Genomic DNA, 24918 nt, shown 5'->3' with positions numbered 1-24918 from the left:
GGTCCCAGGTTTGGCTGTGCCCAACAGTGTCCAATTGGGGGAGGTCCCTAACTAGTTGTAAGGGGGATCCCTCAGGAATTTTTTAAGTTTTCACCTTGCTAGGGCTGCTAGCTTTGGTGCCCCTAATCTGCTGAAGGGGGTGTTTTATTGGACAGGGGGCCCTTTGGGGCTCACTGACCTCCTTGACCTCTGTAGCCCTGGGCTGACTGAGGCAGGGTAGAGAGGGGCTGGTTACCTGTTCAAGACTGGGTCCCACCTTGGAAGGGTCCACTGACATCAGGGGCTCTGCCAGGCTAGGCCTGACAACCTCTGGGGTAGTTTCTTCACAAGTGGTAAGATCTGTTCCCTGAGGAGGCTGATCCTTTCCTAATGTCTGGTGGGAGGGAGATTTCTCTTCCTCCTCAATGCCCTCTGTTTGTGTGGAGTGATCAATAGTTTCAGGCTTCACAACACATGAATCAGTTTGAGTTTGGGCTGTGGCCATCACCGCCCCACCAACCTTTTCAGGAAGGGACTCAGTTTGGGTATGGGCTGTTACCATCACATCTCTGCTAATCTGTTTAGGAAGGGAGTCTGCTGAAGATGGGGCTGAGTCTTGCACAGCCCCACCAACCTTTTCAGGAAGGACATCTTGGATTGGGGCTGTGGCCATCACAGCCCCACTAACCTTTCCATGGACATTTACCATTTTAGAATGGTTTCTTGTTCTATCTCAGCCCAGGCTGAGATTTCTAAATCATTCCCAAGTAGACAATCTACAGGCAAATTTGTTGACACTGCCACTCTTTTTGGGCCAGTGACACCTCCCCAGCTGAGATTTACTACTGCCATGGGATGATTTGTCTGCACTTCATCAATATTAGTCAACTGATATGTGGCAGCAGATACAAGTTGCCTTGAGGGGACTAGATTCTCAGTCACCATAGTGACACTAGCCCTGTATCTCTGTAGGCCTCAACTTTCTGACCATTGATGAGGGGCTCCTGTCTGTATTTGCTCAAAGTGTTTGGGTAATCAGTGAAGTTGGCAAACCCCATGCCATTTTCACAGACAGGAGTAGCTGTAGTTGGGGACCTGGTTAGACCAGAGTCCACCTGAGTTCCAAAAGTAAACCCAGCCAAATCATTGGGGGTGCTCCCACCACCTGGGGGATTACTACTAATAGTAACAGGAGGTGTTGGAGCTTTACTTGGAGGAATATTTTCTTTATTGCTATTCTTTGGACAACAGCTATCTGTATTCCAGTGGCCAGTCTGCTTACAGGCATGGCAATAAGGTTTCTTCGGGATAGAGAAAGTGTTTTGGGACCCACCCCCATCCTTGGAGTTTTGGGGCCCTTGGGGAGACTTTTCTTTTGATTTATCCCCACCCTTCTCTTGAGCCTTGGAAGTATCCTTCTTTTGGTCATTACCCTGATTCTTAGGCCTAATCCTGGTTCTGACCCATTTGTCTGCCCTCTTACCCAATTCTTGTGGAGAGGCCAGATCTTAGTCCACCAGGTGCTGGTGCAAAAGCTGTTTTTGACAATTACTAAGGATCTGCTCCCTCATAATCAAATTATACAATCCTGTATAGTCATGTACTTTGCTGCCAAGTAGGCAACCTTCCAGAGCCTTAGTAGCACAATCTACAAAATCAGTCCAATCCTGAGTCTGAGATTTTTGGGTATCTCTGAACAACAACCTGTATTGCTCAGTGGTTAAGCCAAACCCATCAATAAGAGCACTCTTCAGGACTGTGTAGTTTTTAGCATCCTCAGGTCTAACTGTGAGGAGCTTATCTCTCCCTTTCTCAGAAAAGGAGTATCATAAAATTGCTGCCCACTGATCTTGGGGAACCTGCTGTACTATGCAGGCCCTCTCCAGAGCAGTCATCCATTTGTGGATGTCATCCCCTTCCTTATAGGGGGGCACAATCTTTGTCAGGTTTCTAGTATCATAGGACCTGTCTTTCTCTTTAAGGAAATTGCTGCCACCAGTGGGTATTTCCCCACTCAATTTTTGTTCCCTTGCTAAAGCAAGTTTAGCTTGGGCCAGGGCTATCTCTTCCCTCTCTATCTGGAGTCTGACAGCTCTCATCCTGGCCTTATGCTCTTTTCTCTGGGGGAAGTCATTCCCCTTTGAGAGTTCCTTGAGGCATTAGAAAAGTTAGATTCCCTGGAAAGGGATCTCTCTCTTCTATTGCCTGGGAGTATTCTGCTATTGAATCTGGGGAGGTGCTGGCCCTCTCCATTTCCATGTAGGTTCAAGTTAGTTTGGCTAAGCCTCCCAACTTGTACCTGGATATCCCCTTGATCCTGATCTGACTCATCGCCTTCTGATTCTGGGTCCACCTCCTCATCTTCTGCCTCTGGGGTGGTGTTCTCAGTATCTAGGGGGTTCACTGTTTCTCCTGAATTACCTTAGGGAACTGCACTAGCTTTCTCAAGATCATCCTTCCCTAGGATGGCTATCAGGACAGGAATGGTAGGGTTGTGACCCTTTTTCAGCTTCCTTGTAGTAGGAGTCTGGGTCACTAGCCAGTGACCAGGAAGGAACCAGGAAGGAACCAGGCAATGTCGGGCGCAATCAGGTGCTTGACGGGAAGCTTGTCTCCGCTGCCACGTGAACTCTGGGGCACCGAGGATGACCTGGAGTGAATCACTAGCTGTCCCACAAAGGCTCTCGCTGTCGGCGGTGTCGGCTTCCAGATCGGAGTGAACAAGCCTTAGCAAGTGCAACCCACGCAGGATTGGAAGATCGCTTCTCGTTCGGACCAGCAAGATCAGATAGATTGCTCCTTTTTAGGGGAGCGAGGGCCAGTCTGGAGCATTTAGACTAGCAGTGTAAATTCAAGGTTTTGTTGGTACTGGGGCCACTAGCCAACGGCAAGTGACCAGACCAACGCTTCAAGCAGAAAAATGCAAAAGGGCCCCACGCAGCAGTCGGTGAGTGCAGAGGGGAGATCTTCGGTGCAAAAGCTGCTCGGGGCTGAGGCTTCTCAAACCCCAATGTACAGCTTCGAGGGGTCCTCGGGAGCTGTACGGTCAGCACTTTGTAGTTTTTCCAAGATGGCCGGCTGCACGCTTCACGTCGCCTCCACGGGTCTCAGATTCACTGAGACTATGGATCGAGCTGTTAGAAGTCAACGGAAGCTGGTCTTGTTGATCTCTGTTGCTCGAGTTCCGGCGGGAACTGCAACAAAGCAAACCATTGGGCACTGGATGGTGCCTGTTTGCACAGGGTGGTCACTCCTTGACCACAAGGGAGATTCTTCAGTCTTCTACGTCAAGTAGGATGTCGAAGGGTCCAGAGTTTTGTTTCATAAGTTTCAGTCAGGATAATCTGATGTGCATTGGCACAGCTCCTACCTTTATTCCAAATCAAGGGGCTGGATTACCTGCTAGGTCCCTCCTATGGGTGGGACCCAGGAAGGGGGTGGTTACACCCCTTTCCCTTTGTCCAGTTTCGCGCCAGAGCTGGGGCTGGAGTGCCCCAGACCGGTTTGACTGGATTTTGCATGGGACACCTTGTGTGCCCCAGGCAGTGTCTAGTTTCATTCAAACCTCCCTGCTACAATCCACTATCTCCTGTCTGGGGTGGTGTGACACCTCCCTGTGACAGGAAACTCTTTGTCCAAGCCTCCCCTGCCAGGTTTCGGTCAGCAGCAGGAGGCCAGACTTGTGTCAGCAGCATCTATTTTGTGATGCTGAGGCTCTGGTTAGATTTAACAGCATTTAAGTAAAGTAACATGTTTTCTCCCTCTAGAAGGGTGGAATGCTACCCCCGTCACTAGAACTGGCGAGGGGGTAGTATTCCAAAGTGTATGACACCTTACACGACATGTTTTGATAAAGCCAAACCAAAGTTAGCAATAACCGTGAGGATTATAATGCACTTAAGAGTATATGGTATGGCAATACCCTGGAACAGCAGTAAGGAAATGGCTCCGAACGCTGCAGACAGGCACCACCCCCTTTTTGTAATTATTTTGGCCACCATGAGTGTGGAAGGGTATGCTCAGACATGAGTCCCTTGCTCATTGCACCATCAGGATTCAAGCAAGCCGGGCCGAAGACGGCTGTAATGCCAGAAACCGGTCCCCGGAAGCTTGTTTCCTTTCCAGTGAAGAATTGGCTTGGTAGTTTGGTCTGCCCTGTTCCCATGATGCACTGGGCCAGGGACAGACTAATTTGCATATAGCCAGGTTCTGAACTGGGATGGTGCAGTGAGCTAAAAAACGGTGATGGATCAAGCCCTGATCTGTTGACTGGGTAGGAGTGTTCTGATTAACTCAGATACTCTGTCCATCACCACCCCCTTTTTGTAATTATTTTGGCCACCATGAGTGTGGAAGGGTATGCTCAGACATGAGTCCCTTGCTCATTGCACCATCAGGATTCAAGCAAGCCGGGCCGAAGACGGCTGTAATGCCAGAAACCGGTCCCCGGAAGCTTGTTTCCTTTCCAGTGAAGAATTGGCTTGGTAGTTTGGTCTGCCCTGTTCCCATGATGCACTGGGCCAGGGACAGACTAATTTGCATATAGCCAGGTTCTGAACTGGGTTGGTGCAGTGAGCTAAAAAACGGTGATGGATCAAGCCCTGATCTGTTGACTGGGTAGGAGTGTTCTGATTAACTCAGATACTATGTCCATCACCACCCCCTTTTTGTAATTATTTTGGCCACCATGAGTGTGGAAGGGTATGCTCAGACATGAGTCCCTTGCTCATTGCACCATCAGGATTCAAGCAAGCCGGGCCGAAGACGGCTGTAATGCCAGAAACCGGTCCCCGGAAGCTTGTTTCCTTTCCAGTGAAGAATTGGCTTGGTAGTTTGGTCTGCCCTGTTCCCATGATGCACTGGGCCAGGGACAGACTAATTTGCATATAGCCAGGTTCTGAACTGGGATGGTGCAGTGAGCTAAAAAACGGTGATGGATCAAGCCCTGATCTGTTGACTGGGTAGGAGTGTTCTGATTAACTCAGATACTCTGTCCATCACCACCCCCTTTTTGTAATTATTTTGGCCACCATGAGTGTGGAAGGGTATGCTCAGACATGAGTCCCTTGCTCATTGCACCATCAGGATTCAAGCAAGCCGGCCGAAGACGGCTGTAATGCCAGAAACCGGTCCCCGGAAGCTTGTTTCCTTTCCAGTGAAGAATTGGCTTGGTAGTTTGGTCTGCCCTGTTCCCATGATGCACTGGGCCAGGGACAGACTAATTTGCATATAGCCAGGTTCTGAACTGGGATGGTGCAGTGAGCTAAAAAACGGTGATGGATCAAGCCCTGATCTGTTGACTGGGTAGGAGTGTTCTGATGAACTCAGATACTCTGTCCATCACCACCCCCTTTTTGTAATCAGCTCATGCTAGAGCACCATCTCACATAAAACCAAGCACTCTGCCTCCAGGATTGTTAAGGCCTGCCATAGGAGTGACTTATAGGTATATATGTGTCCAGATATAGGTTTAGATATAGGTATACTATTTCTAAGCAAGGGGTGATTACACCACCTTGCCCCAGCTGAGTGATAAGCCAGTTGTGTGGATTTAAATGGCCAGCCAGGGGTGGCAAAAGTTATGCTGCAGCCCCTGGTAGGCCTTGGATGCACCTATGCCCTGGGTACCTATAGTACACTGTACAGGGGCTGATAAGGTGTCCAATACCAATTGGTTATGCACCTAGGGTACATGGAGTCCATTTTAAGGAGAGAGCAGATAGCCTGGGGCCCTGATTAGCAGGGTCCCAGGCCAACTAAGTCGAAAACCAGCTAAACACAAGGCAAACAATCTGGGGTAACCATAGTCAGGTATCCACCTTCCTACAGGGGGCATTTGTAAGAAATGTTAGTAGTCGGGTAATGGAATGAATGGCTTGATTCTCCTAAGATGCCTGGAGAGTTGTGGCCGCGAACCGCTGCTCTGGCCCCGCTGGATAAGGTACGGCGCGTGCATGTTACGTAATTCAGAGAACCTCCCCGCCCGCGGTGCTTAGGAGGGGGGTGGGGGTCGGCTGTAGTTTGCCATCAGGCTTGGGGGCGCATTAGCGCTGTGCGGCAGGGAGAGGGCTATGTGCGGGCTTATAACCGTGAAAGGGCGCTCCAGTGGATGCCTATTTTTTAAGGAACTGTCGACTCCTACTGAAGTATTTACAGCGAACGAAGTGCATGTATAAAGCCACGCTGCAATCGGGGCAATGTGTGCGCGTAAATGAATGTATATGTGTAGGCGCTCATTGAGGGGTCAATTGTAATTAAACGGACCAGAAGGCAGTTGTTTACTAAACTATTTCTGCGGTTTGGTTAGTATACATTGTTTATACGTAAGCGAATTTAAAGGAAATATCTAAAACGGAAAGATCAGCACATGTCTGTGAAATGTTGGGCTTCCTTCAGAAACTCTCTTAAGAACACCACTGCTGTGTAGGTCTGAGATGACAGTAACGTAGTTGATCGGGCTGAACAGGCTTTGAGTCCCACCCCCCTTTTAACCATTGGCTTGCACAAAGGAGCCTCTGCCTGGAGACTTGATCGATCATGTCTTGGATCAGCCCAGTGAAGTATTCATCCCTTAATTAATGCTATGGGCTAATTGGGTATGTTCTTCTGCTGGTACTCCAGTGCTTGCGTTGAACTGCAGGAGAGATTACCTTGCAACTATAGCCCTTTCTATTTGCTCTCCCCTCTAATGTTTAATATCTCATGCATTAGTATGTGTTACAATAAAGGCACAAGGGGCGAAGGTGTTGTGGGATGGATCGCATGCTTAAGTTAAGCAGGGCCACACTGGTGGAGTAAGTGGTCTAAAGCATGGGGTAGGGGGTTCAAGAGGCAGTGAGAACCCTCAGGACCAATGGCAAAGGAGGCTAGAGGGGGAAGGGATGAGGACTAATGTGTTTCTATTTTTCATTAAGTGCAGAAGCCTCCTAGACGGGCTTGAAAGGGCAACGGAAAATTGATCTGTGCACCAAAATAAAAGTGTCCCCTATTAACAAACCAGACAGCTGAAAAGTGACCCCCACACTTGCAAATCAGGCCAGTGTTGAACTTGCAAAATCACGCTGTAGGGATATTTTGCAAGATGGGGGAGACTGCATGCATTTGTGTTTGCTGCAGGCAATGCTTGCAGTAATATAAGGGAAAATAACAGTAAAAAACAGCCCACCTGGCCAGAAAACAGGGTGACATACTGACTTGTCAGGCAGGTCCATTGAGTGGCATTGGCTGATTGCCATGCATGAATGAGAAGGCTATTCCACAGGAGGGGCCTTACAACTGAGAAGCATCTGTCTCCTGTGAACTGCAATTGGATTTGGGAGTATGGAGGAGGTTGAATTGATGAAATGCAATGATCTGGCTGGGGTGTACTTTTGCATTATGAACTGTTGGTAAGAGGCAGCTAAACCATTTTTGCATTTGAAGGTAAGGAAACTTTCTTAAACATCTTGAAGAAATATCAGCGACAGTTAAATGCATTTTAGGTCTGCCCTGAATAAAAGTCTTGTTTGGTTTTGAAGCTATGATATAAGTGGTTCTGGCAGGTTTGAGGGAAGTGCAGAAAAACAGATTCTAGTTGATGGATTTTCTTTTTAAGCAGTTTCAGCATTTTTTAGTACCACATATTGTGTATATTTCTTTTATATACTTTTAGGTGTGGTAACATGAATCAGCAGTAAGGGAAATTATGGAGTGTATTGGGTTCATGATGGATTGAGAGGAATTAGCGGTGATGACTAGCAAGAGTTTTTTCTCCAGAAAGTATTTGAATGAATAGGACTTGGTTTCTTTCTTGGAGCAGAAGTAGGAGGTGAAGTGTTTATTAGTGATTGCACTGGTTACAGGGAGGACAATATTGAAGAATATGGTTATCAAAGATGGCATGATGATCATACTAAATGGCAGGGATGATATTATGTGCATGGCGAACTATGGTGTCAAACAATAGCTAATGATTTAAAGGAATGCAGTGATTGCTATTCCTAGGCTGTTGCTATGGCATTTGCCAAATAACTCTTTGAAGGATGGGATAGTTTGGTCTGTGGCCTGAAGTTGAATCCCCTATGGATAGGAGGTGACTGGATATGAGGAATAAGTTGATTAGGAGAGAAGAGAAGTCTTCAAAGAAGATTTGTGCAGGACTAGCTGGGTCAGAGCAAGTACGGATTTTGATGGAAAGTTTGGGAGAGTCTTTCCAAGGATTCAAAAGAGCTTCTGTCTCAGATGGTAAGTTTGAAAAAGTGAATATTACTCTTATGGATAATGAGTGACACATGTACTCTACCTTTAGGTCTGTTGGTGAGTTTGGGGGAGTATTTATGTGGGCTAATGTGGTAAAGTGTCGGAAGAGAGAAGGCTTTGACTAAGGTATGAGTGACAATGGAATAGTCTAAATCCAGACTGATAATCAAGTCGGTGAAGTTCTAGCAATGTCTGGTGACATGTCTAGGAATAATAAGCCAATACTGTACATTCTATACGTTTTGCGCACATTTTGTTTTACACTGACAATTGGTTGAGAAATGGTGAGAGTTTAGGATCCCTTGATTTTTTTAAAAGATTATAAGGATTTCAGGGCTGGTGAAGTTGAAATTCATCAGATTGTGCAGCTGAGAGTATTTAATAAACAAAGATACTGTATTCAGATATGGCAGTTGAACATATAAGTAATCAATGGACTCTATATGTCTATGGCACTGTAGTAGGGTGCTGGTTGGAGAACTCCAAGGTCCACACATTTCGTGGTAGGAGAAGGTAGTCATGTGACCAGCTAGGATTTGCTCTTCCCATCAGCCTGCTTACAAAACTTCTGATCACAACCCTTGAAGTTAAGTGGCGGCCTGGGTATGTGATTTAATGGGCCAATTAGACCCACCTTGCTTTTCTTCCATACTTTACTTTCTAGGGCTGAAGGCTGCTCAAGCTGTGCCGCCTCAGAGCACTGCCTCTTTTGCGTCTTGTCAATGGCCCGAGGCTCTCAAGGTTACCTACGTGGCAGTTCAGGCTCTGTTGGGCTGCGGGTTTCGACTTCCTCTCTAGGTCCCGGCAGCTTTTAACTGGTTGTATCCTTTTACCAAACATTTGACAGGGCTAGAGAAATTAATAACTAAAGTGGGCAAGCCTCAGTATTAACACTAAGCAACACAATCTAACTTGCAGTCCATTGGTGCTAATAAACCACAACAAATCACTTACATAAAGTACAATTTACTTTTGGATATATCAATGTGTTTTCTTATGTTGAAAGTGAGTGTTCATTAAGGCTAGAAGGACAACTGCTCAGTTTGCGTTGAATGATTGCATTTTAAAATACACCTTTAACACTTAGTTAATAATACCACTTTTTATACAAATATTCATCCAAAGTACATCTAGTTTCTGTCTCGTGGATGGATTTGGGATCGTCAGGTAGCATGATGTCTGTGTGAGCTGCATGTTTACAAGTTTGAATCTAAGTGAAATATGTTTCAGCCTTCTATCGTTCTGGGGTAGGTAAATGTAGTACCATTAAACTGGATGATTGTAATCGTTTTCATATAGTGCTTCATACCCCATTGAGGGGTACAGAAGTGCATTATCAGAAGGTCAGCATGCTACAGGTTTAGCTTGAATGGTGGTATTTTGCAGTGAGATCTATGTGGAAAGCATTTTGGGACTAAGAGTGTACTGTTATGTTCTCCCTACCTCTCTCTTTGTTGAACTGAACCGCTTTGCATTAGTGACCAGAAGTATTCTTATCCTGTCCTGGACAAGAGAGCTTATCAGTGAGAGGAGAGAAAGAGTGTGCCCAGTTTACATTAATTGGCTGCTATAATTTACTATTCAGCGTTGATTACTATAATGAAAATGTGGGCACTGATCTGACAGTTACACTTTCATTACCCTTACTGCTGATCAGGCCACTATGTTGTAGTGGCCCTAATGGCATAATTCTCTTTTCCTTGCAGCAATATAAAACACTTCAAGCACAAACAAAGGTTACAGGATGTTTTCTTCTTGTGCATCATGAATATTAAAAAATGTTCCTTCCTAGGACTGGCATGCTTCACATGGCAGCTCCAGAAAGACAATTTCAGTAATGGTGACTGCAACCTAGGACAACTACTAGGGCAATGATTTCCACTGGAGCTGGTTGAAGCTCAACTGACAGAAACCCAGCTGTCGCACTACTTGTTTGGCAGTGGAGAAGTGTTGCTAATTTATAGCTGTGCTCTTCTTCTGCCAAACTATAAAGGACCGCCAAAATGATTTTTTTTGTTAGCTATTTATGGTATTAACTTTTAAGGAGATGGTTCTTTAGTTATCAAGGCATTGCTGTCAAATGAATATATGTGGGCAAAGTATCACAATGCATTAATGTATTCGTCGGGATTATAAAATCTCACAAATACTGGATTGCAAATGTCAGCCCTGAGATGGGTGAGGACCAATGGTTGTGCACCACACTCAGTAAAACATAATACAAGTATATCAAGATAAAAAAAACAATTAAAAAAACTTTGTACTGGGTTACAAGAGTGATGTTGTTTACTTTGCTTAGTCATAACTCTCAAATCATTTTTGTTTCTTACTGAAGTTCTTTCTATGAGGATGGTAGGATTTCCAGCATGCACACAGTTAAACCATTCTTGTCATTGTAGGTTATTTTTAAGTAACATCTGATATTTCATATTGAAAAACATCAAGGTAGCCACATGAGACATTATGCATGTATACAGAAATTGGGATTATATGGTCGCTGCTAGAAACAGGTACAACAAAGAAGTAGCATTCACAACTAGTAAATAAGTTGCCAGCTGTTATAGGTCTCCCTACCCCAACAGGAATGCTGACACAGCGCCGGCTACACAAATGGGAACAAGCAGGAGAAACAACAGTGGGGGAACTGTTTGGAGATGGGATGCTGCTGAGTCACACAGACTTTGTAAATGAGCAGGGCTGCCTGATTCACTGCCAAATCAGCGATGTAGCGCGCGTAATGTAAATTGTTTTATTAATTTATTAATTTAATTAATTTATCTATTTACGTTCACCGTATGCTGGAGTTTACCACCCCCCACCCTGCCTCACCCCGCCCCACCTCACCGCCCTGCAGCACTCCCTCAAGGAGCCGCCACTGAGTATAAGGTACTAGTACTGTACGATTGAACACTGTCCATTGATGAAGTAACCAAATGTACTGTATTGATTTCCAAAACCCAATAAAGTTTGTTTTAAAAAAGGTTGCCAGCTGTTATTGGCCATCTTTACTGTGAAACAGCTCACCTAATACAGAGGTAATGTCATGTTTTGATAACAGCAGCTTTTATCATTACTTCCTTTCGCTAATAAACATAGAACTGTAAACCTATGCATGACGTTTGCCTTACCGGGACACTTCATAGATACCCAACAAGCAATGCTTAACAGTACACCTTACATTAGGTCTAACCCATCTGTTCAGATTTTCAACTACAATTTTCCAACATATAGCAATTATCCAACAATTTAATGTTGTATGCATAAATCTCACTGTTCTGTCCCTGCACCTGTGGTAAGTGTCTGTTCAGCAGGGATAAATTATGTGCAACACTTCAGGTGTAAGGCACATTCTATGTAAGACTTTAAACTGTGTCAATGTGAATCTCGTAGTTCCATATACAGTACGAACACATTGACACATCCAATGCCACACTCCTTTTGTAAATGGTTCATTAATTCAATGTCCCGTCTGTCTGTTATCAGTAATCTGTGTTTAGGCCAGTCTATTTGTAATGTTTTGTACAACATGGCTCCTGCATAGGCTCCCTGAATAAAAGGCACCTGTTCTTCAAGAATTCTTGGAGTCGGAAGCTGAGCTAGGAACAACGTCCTTATGAGCCATGCTGACTAGTAAGGCATGAGCCAATAAACCTGGAAAGCATACAAAGTTACCTTTCTGAACTCTGATCCTTTACACACCTACTCAAATTCAGTAAATGTCCCATTTCAAACACATGGCCCGTTACTTCACATCCAGCCTCTTTCTTTCTGGCAACAGATAACCACACTCATAAAACATAAAATACAGAAGCCACCATAGTGATGAAATGGATAACCCATAGGGACATATGTAGGTAATCTCTATTTGCCGATTCTTAAATACCGTATTTTACCGATTCGGTATTTAAGAATCGGTAAATAGTATGTAGGTAAAATTTCGGTAAATTTTACTGATTCGGTCAAAATCGGCATTACCGATTTGGTATTTACAGATTTGGTAATTCCCATTCATTCCTATGGGCCTATAGGAATGAATGGGAAGCCATTCACTATTACCTATTCGGTAAATACCGAATCGGTATTAGAGGGAGCATATTCAAGAGTGGCAGGGTGTCACATTGACACCCTGTTGCACCCCTGAATCGTGCATTTGTGCACATGTGGCTCACATACATGCCCTATGGGCATGTATGTCTGCCACATGACACTTTTAAAAGAGCACAAAATTGTTTTTTTAAAGGTATTCGATATTTACCACCAACTTGTAGTTGGTGGTAAATAACGAATCCTTACATCGAAAATGCACTCACTTGAGTGCTCCCTACATAGAATTTAAGGATTCGGTGATTTACCGATTCGGTATTTTAAGAATTCAGTTATTTACCGATTCCTTAAATTACCGATTCGGTAAACTACTGAATCCTTAAATCCAGCCACCTACATTAGCAAAAGCTAAATACAGGTCGGTAACGGGAAATGTACCGATTTTCGGCCGTTACCGACCGGTATTAAGCTAGCTACATATGGCCCTTAGCTACTCTGCTAACATACTAAGTCCATCGTTATTTTGCCCATATCATGCCACCTCATTTGTGACCCAGACATATGCTAATCAGCCTCGACTCTGTTCCAGTGGGAAAAGTGCAACCCTGAGCCCCTGTGCCAATGCCTGCATTCTGGAGGGCATGCTCACATCAGGGACCCATTCTGCCGGTGCCAGAGCAATTAAATTTTCCCCACCTTCTCACTTATATTGATTACTACAGGGACAGATCCGTGTCATGTGCCTCTTTAACACGAGCCCCTGTTCGAAATGTTGTGTAGCTCGACTCCAGATATCAGAGCCAAGTTATATCTGGATGCGGGCGATTCTACTTAACGTGGGGTGCAGTGTTGTAGGGCCTCCATTTCTGTCCTTATCTGTCACTGCTTTTGCCTAATGGTATAAACATGATTACCAAAAGCAACTCCAAGATTGCAAAGGAAACAATCTTACCTGAGTGAGCTACACTAATACGAACCTGTGAAAATTGGGAGCTCAGACCTAGGCCTCCAATATAGGTCCAACACGATCAAAAAATCACAATTGTCTTTGTTCTTTTTGGTGCTGTATTGTCACTGAAATCTTTGAACTTGCATATTTACGGTCCTACCCTGGTTCTCTGACCTTCCACCGCTAACAACAACTGACAGCTGTCAACGTTGAACAGCACCCATGGCCAGTTCTCCTGCTGATACTGCCGACACACCTAAACCCATCTCCGGGCCCCGTCAGCTAGCGCCTACCCACCGGCAACCATCGCACACAAACCGCAGAGCTGTATCCTCCTCAATGTATGCTCCCTGCACGGACAAGAAGTAGAAATCTGGGACCTCCTCGACACCCTGTCACCAGATGTCCCCTTCCTCACTGAAACTTGGACCAACGCCACCTCCGCCCCTGACATCGCAACCGCCATCCCAGAAAAATACAAGATCCAGAGGAAGGACTGCCTCAAACACCCGGGAGGAGGACTCGACATTGTACACAAGAACTCCATCCATATCACCACAGCCAGCACAGAAAGGGTGTGAAAATAATGATGTTCACATTCAAATAGGGATAGCATGTCAGTTCTGCCAAGTACCATGCATCAGGCGGTAGACTAATGCATTTTAATGTGGTGTCCACATCACCACACTAAAATAGGTTGCGCTGTGCGAGCCTTACCATGAGAGGTGCTGCATTAGCAGCGGCCCAAGTGTGCTACTGGCAGAGTGAACACTTTTTGCTGTCTGAGACTGATGCTTCATAGACTGTACTCTGAGTTTATTGGCAATTTGGATGGTCACGGCAGCTACAACTCTAAAAATAATGATGGTGCTGCTGCAGCCAGGGAGCTGCATTCATCAAGCTACCATTCAAGCAGCTGGGTTGCTCTAGGTATCATTTGCTCCGTCACAGCCCCATGTCACCACATCAAAAAATACAACATTGTATTGGAGTAATTGAGGCGACGGGCAGGAGCTTTGGTTCTCCTTCTTGCACTGCTCAGTGCCCCTCTGGTCCACGTGGCATAGTGCGAGTCAACCTCAGTGCTGGTGATGATGTACTTTGGGAGGTTGGAATGCCTGACTTGCACCAGGCAGGATGTTTTTAAGAAAGTTCTGTCGAGCCCCTAGGAAGACATCGTGTGACTAAAGACAAGGCTCTGAATCAGATCCACTTGTCACGGTGAGTGCTGTCTTTAAAGGTAAAGCTCAGTCCGACAAACCATTCCACGGACTAGCTCACTCACTGTAACGTCTTCTTCTGGGAACATCTGCCTGATCTGTCCCTTTTCAAAGCAGGGAGGTCTCCGGGCTGCTTGACTGACTGGAGCACTGTACTGTCTGAGCATCCCTGAGCCGAGCAGCTGTCAGCAGCGTTTGTTCCCCACAGTTTACTGTACAAAACCCTTTCTCCTCTTTCTTTTTCTGTCAGAGAGCCAGACGGGGCCATTGCCTGCTCAAATGAAAATGCCAATAGAAAGAGTGTGTGCATACGTGCAAAGACTTTTTAAGGCATAGGCAAAGTAAGCCTTGGCCCAGGGCACTAGCCTTTCAGGGGGCCCGCCTTGATATAGCCACCTTTTTTTTTGCAGTGTTGCCATGATGACCTTGGTAAAGTTTAAACAGATTGTTTTAAACACTGTTTTCCTTAAATTTAATTTTAATGTGGGCAACGTGTGTTATTACAGTAATTTTTCAGGGAAATGTTTATGTTTTTCAACAATAGCTACATCCATAAAAAGTCTTTTAGATCAACAACAGGAATCAGTGGAAGTTACAAAGATTATTTTCAATAATATTAGTGAGCTGGTGCTGTATATTCTAATATTGAAAACAGGTCACCATCCTTGAGTATTAAATGTAAACACACGTAGAATATGCACCAGTGTGCCTGTGCACTTTGAGTGACCTGGTCACTTCAGGTTCCCAGACATAACAAGACCAGACAGGGAGGCCGCGCCCTTTCCATCATGGGCCCGCGATAGTGGAATAGTCTTCCCCTCTCCCTTAGAGAGTGCCCGAGTCATCTAGCTTTCAGGAAATGCCTAAAGACAACTCTATTCTAGGAGGAGCGCTGCCCGACCTGTTTCTTCATAGCACCGCGCGGAGATACACCTTTGGGTGTGATGCCGGCGCGTTACAAGCCCATAAATGAATAAATAAATAAATAAAGAGAGCAGGAAAGAGCTGAAATTAGATCATGACCCCAAAGCTGTTCCTAACAGGGGCCCCCAAATTACATTTTGCCCAGGGCCCTCCGAAATCTTTAAGATGTCCATGTGTGTGTGTGCACTTGGAGTGTGATGGAAAACAGAGGACAGGAAGTAGTGAGTAAGTGCAATCACGCTCTGTACTCTGGTTTCTTGTTGGGCTTCAGTGTGCAGATTGCCGCCCACTCTCTAGTCCACTGGATTAATCACTGCTTCTATTCTACTAATGACATTAAAAGGTGGACTTCAAGGTGCTGTGTGGCTTCTTGCATTTATGTGGTGCTCGCACTGTGGAGTCGAGGTAGTTAACAGGATCGCATCAGACGTTGCTTTCTCTCCAATTAACCTCATGCTGCTTGAGAGTTTCCCCTGCTGTGCTGGACAGCAATCAAAACGGTTGTGGTCATGACGAGCTCAGCTCGTCATAAGCACACGAGCACTGTGCTGCATGACGAGCTGAGCTCGTCATGAGCATGGAAGGGGTTAACAGTAAATAAACAATTTCAAATAAAATGGTAATTTTGAAGAGAGTAAGTATGTAGGTGCAGATTTATATTATTGTTGTAAAGGGAAGGAGTGGATGATTCCATCATTGAAATGGTATACTTATAACACCACATCACGGCTAACAAACTACTAGAACAGCGTCAGCCCAAGGCAGCATTTTTCTAGCAGTGTGACCTGTTACTGGCTGGAATGAGTTTTTTAGGTGTAATGAATCATTTAAGGTTTAGTGTTTGTATGGGCATTTGGGTCACAAGGGATTTTTTATGGTGGGTATGGGTTTTTGGGTGGCAAGTGAATTTTTGGGGTTTAGGTGGGTATAGGTTTTTGAGGGGTAAGGGATTTTTAGGGTTTAGGGGAATGGGTTTCATGAGTTTTAATAGAATTTATGCGTTTAGGATGTGTTTGCTATTTTTGGTGGAAAGGGATTTGTAGGGTTTATGGTGTGTATTGGGTTTTTAGGGTTTAGGGTTGATGTGGGTTTTTGTGTGGCAAGGGAATTTTTAAGGTTTAAGGTGAGTATACGTTTTTGAGTGATAAGGGATTTTTATGGTTTATGGTGGGTATAGGTTTTTTGGTTGGCAAGGGGATTTTTAGGGTTTAGGGTGGGTGTAGCCATTTGGGTGGTATGGGATTTTTTGGGGGATATGCATGGATTTTTTGGGTGGCAATGGAAATTTTAGGGTTTAGAGTGTGTAAGGGTTTTTAGGTGCACATTACATTTTAGAGTTTAGTGTGGGTATAGGTTTTTTGGGTGGCAAGGGAATTTTCAGCATTTACGATGGGTGTGGGTTTATAAGTGGCAAATGAATTGAACGCTATGTATGTGCAGGGTTAAACATGCCTGTAATCCCTGTTTGAATGTGAACAATCTTACCTTTACATACTATCTGTGTAAGAACATGAAGATTATTTAAACACTATCACTGTTGGGACTTGAACACTACTATGGTTGCTCATTATCTCTGCGGGTACTTGAACATCATAATAAAGACACACTATCTTTGTGGCAGCTTGAGCATCCCAATAACCACATGCTGTCTCTGTGGGGACTCAAACATATCACTAACCACACACTATTTGTGGGGAGATTTGACTATTATATTCACACATTATCTTTGTGGGGACTTGAATATGATTAACTTCACACATAATCTATGGCAGGTCTTGAACATTCCCATAATCAGACAGGGCCAGATTCACAAAGATAAACTTAAACATTTGTGAAAGTTTATGACATTTTGCAATTCACAAAGCAATTTTATGAGCAGTATTTTTAAGACTCCCTAACTTTTTATGTGTGGAGTCTCTGCCCTGAGTGCAGAAACTCCTCAGTCATAAAGATACTACTCGTAAAATTCCATGGGAATTTTGAAAAATTGTAAACTTACACAAAAGTGTAAGTTTACCTCTGTGAATCAGGGCCACAGTATCTCTCCGAAACTAAAACAGCATTCCAGTCACACACTCTTTATGGAGACTTGTCCATTATTATCAACCACTATCTTTTTGGTGACTTGAACATGATTACCTTAACACACAATCACTGAGAGGTCTTGAACTTTCCTGTAATAGTTCTAACTCTATGGGGACTAGAACATCATTATCTACACACACTATCTGTGTGGAGACCTGAACATCATCTTCATGCACTCTTTGTGGGAACTTGAGAATCATTACCTTCTCACACCATCTATGTGAGGTCTTGATCATACCTATAATCTCACACTATCTCTATGGGGACTTGAACATCATTATCACACACTATGTGTATGCCGTTTTGAACATTCCCATAATCATATACCATAGCTGGCAAGTTTTCAGGTTGCTTATTTGTGACATTTTTATGGTTTCAGCATATTTATGAGTAACATTCAACCACTAATTGTGTAACACTTAAAGTGACACTTTTACACCAGCTAAATCAAGCAATGCAGTCCATGGTAATAACAGATAAACATAAGAAATTACACCCATTTGAGCAAGAAAAAGCTCTGAAAGGGTTTGGAAATGCTACAAAGCACCTGAAATGGAAAGGCAATATTCTACTGCAGCTTTGAAAGCTGATCATGCTGTAAAGCAATTGTGTAAACACACCCACTCAAAACCTTAAATATTCCCTTTGACCCAATAACCCATACACACTGTAAAATCTACAATTTCCCTTGCCACCAAAAATCTCACACCCACCCTAAACACTTAAAATTCGCTTCCCACCAATGAAAACCCATATCCAACCTAAACCCTAAAAAATCTCTTAGCACTCGAAAACCTACACCCACCATAAACCCTAAAAATTATCTTACCACCCAAAACCCATACCTACCCTAACCCTTAAAAAATCCCCCCCTCCAAAAAACCCATACCCACCCTAACTCTATAAAAATTCACAGGCCACCCAAAAAAAACATACTCAACCTAAACCGGAAAAGTACCTTAGCACCCAAAAACACACATCCACTTTAATGCCTAAAAATTCCCTTATCATCCAAATACCCATACCCACCAAAACCTTGAATTTACCTTGCCCCACAAAAATCCACATCTACTCTAAACATTAAAAATTCCTTTGCCACTTAAAAACCCACACCCAAACTCACCCTTCCTAAATGCTCAAAATTGCTAAACCCTAAAAATTCCCTTGCACCTAAAAACCCATACCCACCCTAAACCCTAAAATGTCCCTGTCCATCCAAAAATCCATACCTACCCTAAACCATCCATTATCACCCAAACACCCACAACCACCCTAAACCCTAAAGGGGTCATTAGGATGGCGGGCGGACTTTGTCTGCCCGTCATTCTTTCGGGGATTGGGACTGCCCACCGATGCTGCGGGGTCCCGTTGTTGTCATTAGGATGCGTCCGCCACAGTGGAGGGCGCAACCCGCATTCCTGACATTGTGGTGGGCGGTGCACTCAGCACCGCCCGCCAATATGCCAGGAAGGCATGGTGTGCACTTTCATGCACAACATGGCAGGTACCGCTCGGTACCTGCCATGTTGTGCATGGAACTGCATGTGCACCCCAACCCCCCGAATCCCAGGGGGCCCGCTACGGGCCCCCAATGGCAAAAATCAACTGTCTTTCCGTGGCGGCAACGGCACAACCCCACAGACATGCTAATATGGATGGCGGTGTCTCCCAGACACCGCCACCATGTTAGCAGCTTTTCCGCCCGGTCGACTCTGCGACCAGGCGGAAAACCGGCGGACGGTCTTTCCGTCCGCTGGGGTCCCCCCTGCCATGGTAATGTGGCGGGGTGGTAAATGCAGAGCGGGAGGAGGTTTTTCGCGTGTGGATCGCCACTGCCATATGGGCAGTGGCGATCCGCCCACGATCCTAATGTACCCCTAAATATTCATTTGCCAACCAAAAAACCATACCCACCCTAAACCCGAAAAAACCCTTATCAGATAAAACCTATACTCACCCTAAACCCTAAAAATTTGCTTGCCACACAAAAACCCACACCAACACTAAACCCTAAAAATCCCATTGTGACTCAAAAACCCATACACACCATAAGCCCTACAAATCCCTTGCCACCAAAAATGTAACGCTAAAAATACCATTGAAACCTAGAAAACCCATTCCCCTCTATACCCTAAAAATCCCTTACCACTCAAAAACCTACACCCACCTAAACCCCAAAAATTCACTTGCCACCAAACACCCACACCCACTATAAACAATCTCTCGTGACCCAAATACCCTTAAAAACAGTGAACCATAAATGCTTCATTACCACCTAAAAAAACCCCATACCAGCCCTAACCCCTAATTGTTCCCTTGCCACTCAAAGCCCAAGCCCACCCGAAATCCTAAAAAATCCCTTTCCACCCAAATACCCACACCCACCCTAAACATTAACAATTACCTTGCGACCCAAAAGTCCATAAACACTGTAAAATCTACAATATCCCTTGCCACCAAAAATCTCACACCCACCCTAAAAACTAAGCATTCCCTTGCCACCCATAAAACCCATACCCACACTAAATCCGAAAAAATCTCTTACCACTATAAAACCTACACCCACCCTAACCCTAAAAATTCACTTGCCACCCAAAAAACCATACCCACCCTAAACACTAAACAATCCCTTGACAATCAGAAACCCATGCCCACTCTGGAAATAAAAAATCCCTTGCCACCCTAAACCTTCACAAATCCTTTGCTACCCAAAAACCCATACCCACCCTAAGCCCTAAACATTCCCTTACCACCGAAAAATGATACGCAAAACAGTAAAAAATCCTTGCGACCCTAACCCCAAAAATCCCTTACCACCCAAAAACCCATACCTACCCTAAACCCTAATTGGCAGGGACCCAGGGCACCTCAAGTCAGGTTGCATCAGTTGTCAGGCAAAACGTGGGAGGTAACCATGCAAAAAGGGGCACTGTCCTACAGATGGGCACACCAAATTATGTGGCAGGGTTGACTAAATTATGCAGTAGGAAGGGAAAATTATGCAGCATAGTGCAGCACATTTATTGATAGTATTACTTCATTATTTTGTCATTTTTACGTATGGTAACCATACCTGTGTAAAGATTTTGCCCTGTTACGAACAGGTTTAACAACTAACTACGGAAAGCTGCAACTGAAAGATGACCAGTTAATCTCTGTCAAATATATTACCACATTGTTACTAGCTTTTGATCTCTTTGACCTAGCTAGTTAAAATCTGCAGATTATGCAGCAGATGACAGATTATGTGGCAAATTCATAATTATGTGAAAAAAGACCCAGCTGCAGAATTGCATAATTCCATAATTCTAGTTGCCCTGTTTATAAGGCATATCTGTGCTTAGATGTTTGGGTGTGCCACTTGGTGCCATTTCCGATGGATACAATACCATGAAAGGGGCAGCTGTCCTTAAGTGATTGTAAACTCTGAATAAAGGCAAGAAAATCATGTTCACAAATATATCAGCCATCCTGAGAAGTGCTGGTATTGTGTTTCTGCTTCTCTTCCCAGCATTCTCTGTCTCTGGCGTTCCATTTATATGCATGTCTTTTTCTCTGTCTCTTTACATGTCTCTCTCTCCTTTTGTCTTCGTATGTCTCTCCCGTTCTTTTAATTCTTTTCTGTCTCTCTCTCTCACTCCCCCTGAATTTTCTCTCTGCCACTTGCAGTCTCTCTCAGCATCCCCTCTCTTTTTCTCTGACTTTGTATGTATCTCTCTATTTCTTATTTCTCTTTCTCTTTCCCTCTCTCCATGCCTGTCTTTCTCTTTCGCCCCATCTCTCCCTGCCCTAGGCCGCTTCGTGTTAACTTGGATAAATTCCAAATATTGCATACTCTGAACGTTATTTTTGCAACCTGCTTTGCAAGTTGAAAGGTTCCAGCTGTGAAATTATTTGAATAGGTTTGTCCCTTCTCAATATTGTCTGCTGTGCAGGGGTCTTTTTCATTACTGCCTGTTGACCTTGCATCTATGGGGACAGCAGACACTTTAAACTCTAAAATCTCAACTATGCTTTTCTCTATGTGAAAATGTTGTGTGCACGTCATTTCATTCCCTCCCATATCACCCTAGATTTCACCGTTTCTACCTCATTGCATATTTCGTATACCAGACCTCCAATTAACGTCAATGTTAGAATCCTTTGAAAACGCTACAAAATATGTGTTCAGCTTTTGAAGGGATCTGGAAAATATGTGTCCCTTTTATTGAGTAAAAAACGCCAGAGACAACTATAACCATAGAAGGAATTCTTTGTGAATTTACAACTAGAACTAGAACTAGAAAACATGGATACCTTTACATATGCTATACACACTTTCAAATTGCACAGGTTGCCATTGCTTTTAATGTAAACTCGCTCAGAGGTGGGGTCTACGATCAGTGTGCCTCTTCCTGGGCGCCTTAACCCCATCCTTGCTGCACTCAGGGTCCCAGATCTGAGGCACCTGATGCTGGTTTCTCAAAGGTGTTTTCCTGGCTACACAGTCTGCAGCGTAAACTGACTTCATGAGATTTCGGCGCGCACTGGCCTCTTGAAATACTAATGGCCCTTTTGTTATGCGCAGGTGGGTATTTACACGTAGTTAGCTGCCCATCCCAAGTCCTGCCTTCAGCTTCCTCTCAAGGCGGATAATCTTAACATCTCCAATAGTGGACTGTGGAAAGAGCTTTGTCTATATGGAGCAAAAAACGAACAAAAAAAGGCTGACATGCTTTAAAAGTAAATATTGCAAATTGCACAGGCTCCTAATCATCACGCATAATTTCTGAAGGAAGCACAAGTTTAAAATGCTAAAAATGTGCCATATCGATATTTTGTAGCTTTCAGGTAAGCTGAAATTATCATTATCATTATACTTTTTGTCAGGAATATGCTAAACACTCTTAGCATGCACGTTCATCAACATTTCATATATTTTTCGTCTAAATTAAAGAAAAAATTTCCATTCAGTCACAAGCTTGGGCGTACAGTGACGTGTGCATTATTTACCTATTGCTTGCCCCCGGTTTCTGATCTAGCCTTTATTTGACACGATCTATTTTCCAATATTAATACTTTCCCACTTTCCCGAGGCCCACGTTTGTTTTATAGAGGCAAATTCTGTACATTTATGTGTTATCATTTAATGTTTTACCATTACTTTCATTTTACCTTTTTCAGAAGATTGGGATTTTAAGGGGCAGATGTATCAACATCGTGTTTGCGTTTCTCAAATAGCGATTTCTTGGGAATCGCTATTTGAGAATTGCAAAATGGGATGTATGTAAAAAAATCGCAATTTCTTTTCGCGATTTCTTAGTTTTCCTTAATTGCTATTCGCAAATTGCGAAATCGCAATTAAGGAATACTTTCCCATTCATTTCTATGGGCCAGGAGGCCTATAGGAATGAATGTGAAGTCATTCTCAATTTGCAATTCGCAATTTGAACATCTCAAATTGAGAATCATTTCAAGGGTGCAAGGATGTCATAAGGACACCCTGATGCACCCCTGAAATTTACATGTGTGCGCATATGACGCACATACATGCCCTAAGGTCATGTATGTGCGCCACATGGCACCTTCACAAATAGCAAAAAGTGCATTTGTGAAAGAAATCGCAAATTACCACCAACTTCAAGTTGGTGGTAATTTGCGATTTCTTAATTAGAAATCGCACAACTTGGGTGCTTCATACAAAGGATTTAAAGAATCGCAATTTGCCATTCCTTAAAGGCTGACGCAAAATTAAGGATTCACAAATTTTGCGATTCCTTAATTTTGTGATGCGATTTCAATCATACATCGCATGTTCCGATTTTTTTTACGCAAACGCTGCTTTTTTGCGATTTGCAGCGTTTGCGACAAAAAAATGGATGATACACAGGCCCCTAAGTGCCTTTTGTGCTGTATCCAACATTTCCAGACGATAGTTTTCGTACTAAGTGCACATCTCCTGCAAAACAGAAGTTTCAAGCAATGCCATAGCAAACACCATAATGTGCTTTCTGTGGATTGTTTGCAATTTTCAACTTCTGGTATAAACTGTTGTGCTAAGATATGTCTTCCTCAAAATTAATGCATGTCGTCACTGTTAAAGACCGTTTTAACCATTACCTTTCTCTCCTCCGGAACATCGGTTTTGCTTCCATTTAACACACAATGTTTATTGCATTTAATAAACTGTGGTCTAAGTTCACATTACAACAGAACTCTTAACCCTTCAATATGAATTTTCGGGAAAGAGAAGTTCCTGGCCAAATCGAGAATTTTGAGTACGGTGGTATTAGATCCTATACCAAACCGTTTGGATATTTCAATGACAGATTCCCTCGGTCAAACCTGACTTGGGATGTCACTGGGAGATCACCCACAATTCAGGACTTACCTATAAAAATCAGTGCTACAGCAACGATGTCCTCTATAACTCAGCATTCTGTAGGGAAGAACTCATATTTCCAACTGTATTTTCATATCTTGAAATTATACCTGCAGTGTTATGATTTGTGGTGCAAAATTACTGCATCGGAATCACTGATCCACTTTTAATTAGGAGCTTTTGGAGCCATCCATATCAGTAGAAGCTCTGGTTTGTGCCTACTGACCTAGGACCACATGCCATATTTAGACATACTCCCTGCTTGGTGGGCGGCTCAAATACTTTAAGAACAAGCACCTACGAAGCGATTGTTCTGAAGGTAGAGTATTTAGACAAGTTAGTGCAATGTAGTTTTGGTCTCTCATTGCAAAGTGTTTAGTTTTTCAGAAACACATTTCCAAAGCGGCAGCCAGATGTCTAGCTCTGGCTCAGCCCGAGGTGCTCTGAGCATCTTATGCAGAAGAGAAGCCCTGCATCTCTCTGCACACTGTGACATAATTCCCTGAGTCCTATTGGTTGCACCAGAGGAGACGGTATACAGTGGCACAGGTTTTTCCATTTCCTGGATAAAAATACATAAAGAGACACTGGCCAGTTCCTCATCTGCTGCAGATATTGGATATTTGACAAATAATGAACCCCTTCCCCAAGCGCCTTGAGACCCTCTGGGTGAGCAGTGCGCTATACAAATTCCAGAACTTGAACTTGAACTTGAACAGGGACACTTGGAGAATGAGGTGATAATGAGTGGTAAAGGGAGACACAATGAAGGCCTTGGTGCATCAAAGTAAGAGGGACAGGTGGAAGAATAAAGCTCAACATGCATTTTGTCTCTTAGAGCTAAGCCAGACCCTTGGCTTATCTCTTCCCATGAATTCTCTGCCCTGCCCACCTCCACTGGCAACCCAGGGGCAGATGGTCACAAATGGCTCTAAACTGGTATGGGTGACAGAAGCAATGCACTCAATATTTTCAGCTTAGTGGCAGAGTAGTGTTCAAGTGTTCTGACAGGTATCTCCTAGAGCACTCAATGTGTGTATTCAATTCAGCACAACGTTTCATGCACAGTGGCCGCCTTTGGGCTCCCATGTCCCTTCATCACTATCCCAGTCAGTGTC

Source organism: Lissotriton helveticus, chromosome 2_1 (assembly GCF_964261635.1).
Source record: "Lissotriton helveticus chromosome 2_1, aLisHel1.1, whole genome shotgun sequence".
Classification (NCBI taxonomy): Eukaryota; Metazoa; Chordata; class Amphibia; order Caudata; family Salamandridae; genus Lissotriton; species Lissotriton helveticus.
Note: the sequence above shows the minus strand (reverse complement) of the source record.